The following is a 6107-nucleotide window of genomic DNA, read 5'->3' as shown; positions in this document are numbered from 1 at the left end:
TATATATATATATTTTAATGTTTATTTTATATGTCAAAATATAAATTATAATATTTTATATGTTGTTTATATTTTAATGTTAAAATATACATATACATATATATATTTTAATGTTCATTTTTAATAAAAATTTTTAAATTGGTTTTATTATTTATTTTGAGAGAGAGATACAGAGCGTGAGCAGGGGAGGGTCAGTGAGAGAAGGAGACACAGAATATGAAGCAGGCTCCAGACTCTGAGCTGTCACCAGAGAGCCCAATGAGAGCCTCCAACCCATGAACTACGAGATCATCATCTGAGCTGATGTCGGACGCCTAACTGACTAAGCCCCCCAGGTGCCCAGATCTAGGTTATATTTTAAATTTTGTTTAATTTGGTTTATCAATCAGAAGTGTTACTTGATACAATATAAGCTTTATACCATTTTATATTTTTTGCTTTTTATTTGTCTCTATGATATTTATGTCTTTCCTCAAAAAAAGTTTTTCTTTCTCAGATTTTCCGAGAGTTAAGTATGATTGACAAATATAAATGGTACATATTTAAGATATACTACTGTAAAAACACTCCAATCAGTCTTAAGGGTTAAATTGTTTCAAAGGTATACACTACTTGCTTGTTGATCTAAGTCCCTTGATCTGTGGAACAACTAACTTACTTTATTTGAAATTTGCAAACTGCTGCTTTTGAGGAGTGAAGGACCAAACTTTCTGTGAGGAAAAGACCACATTCACAAATAACTGGTTAAACTCCATCTGTAGACCTTGCATACTTTTACAGAAAGAACAGAGCATTCCTGCACGTCACAATACAGGAACCAAAACCCCATGCAACAATCCTTCAGCACTCATAAGACATCTGTAGCTGCCACCATTGAGATTGCACATAATCAAGAAGTATTCCAGACTACTTCAGGCTCTTTATTGATCAACTACTCTAAACCCTTTTAAAAACTTACTTTGTTTTCATATGATATTTATTCCCATATGAAAATAACGCAAAGACTGCTTTATTACTTGTTCACTACGTAAGGGAACATACTCATTAACTATTTCTAATTAGTAATGGTAATCATGTGCTCATATAGTTTATTCATTTGCCTGTGGTGTGATAACTTTTGTGGTTAAATTGAATGTACTTTTATAAAGTTGCAGATAATAACATTTATTACATCTGAATTTTTTCCATCATTAATTGTCCCTTTAATTACATTTTTTACTTACACATTTTTATTTTATTTTATTTTATTTTATTTTATTTTATTTTATTTTTTTATTATTTTAATTTATTTTGCTTTGTTCGATTTTATTTTTGATGCTGATGGCATTATTCTTACATGGTGATTTAGCTTATTCTTTTAATACTTTCACTGAGATACATTTACATATAGAATCGTATAAATTTAATATTTGCATTGTAATGACTTGATACACATATATCCAAAATGAGTACCACAAGGAGGTTAGTTAACATGTCCATCATCTCACATAATTACACTTTTTTTGTGACTAAAATATTTAAGAGCTAATTTCTTAGAACTTTCAAATATAAAATACAATATTGTGAACCAAGTCACAATACTGTACATTTCAGAATTTATTCATCTTATAACTTGAATCAATACCCTTTGACTAGCATCTCCCAATTTCCCTGTCCTTTAGCCTTTGGTAGCCACCATTCTATTCTTTGTTTTAATGACCTCAGCTCTTATAGATTCCACCTATAAGTGAGAATGCACCCAAGGTCTATCCATGTTATTGCAAATGGCAGAATTTCTGTGCTATTAATAGCTGAATACTATTACACATTTTATATTATATACTATTTATATAATTATAACACTTTAAGTATTTACAATATTTATATATGTAAAAATAGTAACATCTAATATTTAATTTCTGATTTTATTGATGTGTGTTGTCTATCTTTTTTCTTGCTGAGTCTTGTTAAAGGTTTGTTTATTTTGTTTATTAAAAAAAAAACAGTTACTTTCATTTCCTTTTGTATTGTCTTTTGGAGACTGTATTTCATTTATTCTCATTGTGATCTCTTCTTTTTTTATCTGCTAATTTTAGGCTTTGCATTTTTTCTAGTTCCTTTAGGTGTGAAGTTGTTTACTTGAGATCTTTCATATTTCTAAATGTAGGAGTTTATTGTTATGATCTTTCCTCTTAGAGCTGCTATACTTGCATCCTATATTTTTTCATATACTGTATTTCTATTTTTATTTTTCATGATATATTTTTTAAATTTTTCTTTTGATTCCTCTTTTGACCCATTGGTTTTAATCACATGTTCTTTAATTTCCCCTTATTGTGAATTTTCTAGTTTTCTTCATGGAATTGATGCCTGGTTTTACATGATTGTGGGTATAAAATATGTTTGGTATCATTCCAATATTTTTTGTATTTATAAGGACTTGTGTTATGATCTAACATATCTATCCTGGGTAATGTTCCATGTGTGCGTCAGAAGAACATGTGTTCTGCTGCTTTTAGTTGAAATATCATTTGGGGTGCCTGGGTGGCTCAGTCAGGTAAGCGTCTGACTTCACCTCAGGTAATGTTCTCAGGGTTCATGGGTTCAAACCCTCCGTTGGGCTCTGTGTTGACAGCTCAGAGCGTGAAGCCTGCTTCAGATTCTGTGTCTCCCTCTCTCTCTGACCTTTCACTGCTCTCTCTGTCTCTTTCTCTGTTTCAAAAATAAATGTTAAAAAAAAAAAAGGAAATATCTTTTAAGTCCATTAAATGTAATTTGTTAAGCAAATGTTTTCTTATTGTTTTCCTATGTGGATGACCTATCTATTGCCAAAAGTGAGGTATTAAAGTTCACTAGTATTAATGTATTCCTTTCTATTTTTCCAATAAGGTCTGTAAATATTTGCTTTATATATTTAGGTGCTCCTATGTTGAGCACATAAATACTTACAAATGTTATATCCTTTATTGGTTTGACCTCCTTATTCTTATATAATTATGTTCTTTGTCTCTCAGTACAGTCTTTGTCTAAAATAAGCATAGATACACAGCTTTATTTCGTTTTCCATTAGCAGGGATTATCTTTCCTTTTTTTTTTTTTTTTTTTTTTTTTTTTACTTTTAGTGTTTATATGCTCTGAAAGCTGAAGCTAGGGCTGTAGAAGGTAGTGTATATTTTGTTCCTATAATTTTACCCATTTTGCCACTCGGTATCTTTTGATTGGAGAATTTAGTCTATTTACATTTAAAATATTTATTCATAGGTATTTTCTTATTTCTGTTTTATTATTTTTTCTTGCCAATTGTAATTCCATTGTTTTTATTTATTTTACTTTTTTTGACTTCATAATTTTTTGAGTGATATTGTTAGATTCCTTTCTCTTAATTTTTTGTGTACCCACTACAGATAATTTTGCTTTTGGTTACCATGAGTGTACATAAAACATTTATTTACAACAATCTATTTCAAGTTCATAGCACCTTAATTTAAATACATTTTAGGGGCGCCTGGGTGGCTCAGTCGGTTAAGCGTCCGACTTCGGCTCAGGTCATGATCTCACGGTCTGTGAGTTCGAGCCCCGTGTCAGGCTCTGTGCTGACAGCTCAGAGCCTGGAGCCTGTTTCAGATTCTGTGTCTCCCTCTCTCTATGCCCCTCCCCTGTTCACACTCTGTCTCTCTCTGTCTCAAAAATAAATAAACGTTAAAAAAAAATTTAAATACATTTTAAACTCCACACTTATACCTTCCCCATACATTTTGTTTTTTTGATGTCACTATTTATGTTTTTTATCTGGTATATTAATTAATCTATTACTGTTGTTATAATAATTTTTATTATTTCGTTTTATAAGCCTCCTACTAACTTTACAACTATTTAACCCACTACTTTTACAACATTGGGCTACTCTGAATTTTACTAGATATTTGCTTTCACTAGTGAGATTTATATGTTTATATGATTTCTATGGCCCAAAATAGCATGCTTTCATTTTTGCTTAACAAAGTCCATTTAACTTTGCTTGTAAGGATTGTTCAGAGGTGGTGAGATCCCGAAGCTTTTGCTTCTCTGGAAAATGATCTATTCTTCAATTCTGAATAAAGATTTTATCAGGCAGAGTATTTTTGCTTAGAAGTTTTTATTTTTCAACACCTGAATATATTGTGTCACTCTCTCTGGCCTGTGAAATTTCTGCTGAAAAAATCTGCTGATTGTCTTATTGTGGTTCCCTTATAAATAGCAAGTTGTTTCTCTTAGATCTTCTAAGATTTTATCGTTGTCTATATGGTTTTTTTTTAAATTTTTTTAACATTTATTTATTTTTGAGATAGAGAGAGAGACAGCATGAACGGGGGAGGAGCAGAGAGAGAGGGAGACACAGAATCAGAAGCAGGCTCCAGGCTCTGAGCCATCAGCCCAGAGCCTGACGCGGGACTTGAACTCATGGACCACGAGATCGTGAGATCGTGACCTGAGCTGAAGTCGGACGCTCAACCGACTGAGCCACCCAGGCGCCCCATGTTTTGATACTTTAATCATAATTTGTCTTGCTGTGAGTCTCTTTGATTTCTTGTACAGTAAAACCTTGTCTTGTGAGCATAGTTCATTTCTGAAACATGCTTGTAATCCAAAGCAATTTGTCTTGAAGAGAATTTCACCATAAGAAATAATGGAAACTCGTATGATATATTCCACAACCCAAAAATATTCACATAAAAATGATTATAACACTGTAATATAATACAAAATAACAAAGAAAATACAAAATATAAAGAAAAATAAACAAATTAACCTGCACTTACCTTTGAAAACTTTCATGGTTGGAATGAGGCAGACGAGAGAAAGGAGGGTTACTGTGTAGGACAACTTTCACTATTACTAACTGAATCATTGCTATCTATTGGCTCTCTGGATTTTTTTTTCATACAAATTTAACCTGGAACTTATCTAATGACACTTGTTTTTGCCTCCTTTTAAGTATTCCACAGAAGTGTGACATTGCATTGTCATTGAAACAGATTCATCACTCTCACTGTTACGGCCTTATTTGGGTGGTGCTTTTCTACAAAAGTTTGCAGTTTCCCACATTGTACATATCTCCTTTATATCATTTGACTCCTTTTGCTGCATCTAGCCCCTTATTTCTTCTTTCTTCTTTAATATTGTACAAATGATCAATGTAGCCTTCTTATAAATTCTTGCAATTTTGGACATTGCCTACCTCATCCATACTTCTCAGTGATTTCCTTCTTAACTTCCACCATAATCATCTCTTTATTATTGCTTTTCTTTTCCACCTTCTCCTGAATGGGATCATTATATATGCTTCCATGGATGTTGACCAAACTACTGTATTAATAAACTCATATCATATACTGTATTTACTATAATTGGAAATAAGGCAGCAGAAGAAAGGGTCAATATCTGTAGGCAGCCTGATCTAGAATAAAGCAAAGTATTCCTAAACTTATTCCTGTATTAAAAAGCAAAGAACTGTCCATTGGTGATTTGAAGCGACAAAAAATACACTAGTGCTAGTTGTGGGCCCCTTCCAACATTCTGAAAAGCACTGATTCCTGCCAAACACTGTGGCCTGTGACAAAGCATCTTAGTATGAGAGATGGTCACCCACAATGTCAGAGAGAGAGAGAGAGAGAGAGAGAGAGAAAGCCATTAGCTCAGTAGTGATCATGTGATGTTTGGTGTTATGTACTACTCATATTGTAAGACATCATTTGTTTATCAAGTTAAAATTTATTAGAAATATTTGCATATCTTGCAGGACTCTCACAGAACAAGTTACTAGCAATCCAAGGTTTTACTGTGTATATAACTAGAAAGTGAAAATCAAAATTCATAAGACAACTACAAAAGTGACATAACAATATATTTGAAAATGTAAAATATAGTCTTTTGCAAAAAAACAATTTGTATTCAACTCAATAAGGAAAAAAAGTAGGAATAAACCATAGTAATTAAAGAGATTAATTGATAATGGAAACTATCCCAAGTGTGAATCAGTAGCCGAGTAAGTTGACAGAAACTTTTATTAAATTACTGAGAAGGATGGGGCACCTGGGTGGCTTGGTCCCTTAAGTGTCTGACTCTTGATTTTGACTCACATCAGGGTC

This window comes from Panthera onca, chromosome A1 (genome assembly GCF_046562875.1).
Source record: "Panthera onca isolate mPanOnc1 chromosome A1, mPanOnc1 haplotype 2, whole genome shotgun sequence".
Lineage (NCBI taxonomy): Eukaryota > Metazoa > Chordata > Mammalia > Carnivora > Felidae > Panthera > Panthera onca.
This window is presented reverse-complemented; position numbering follows the sequence as displayed.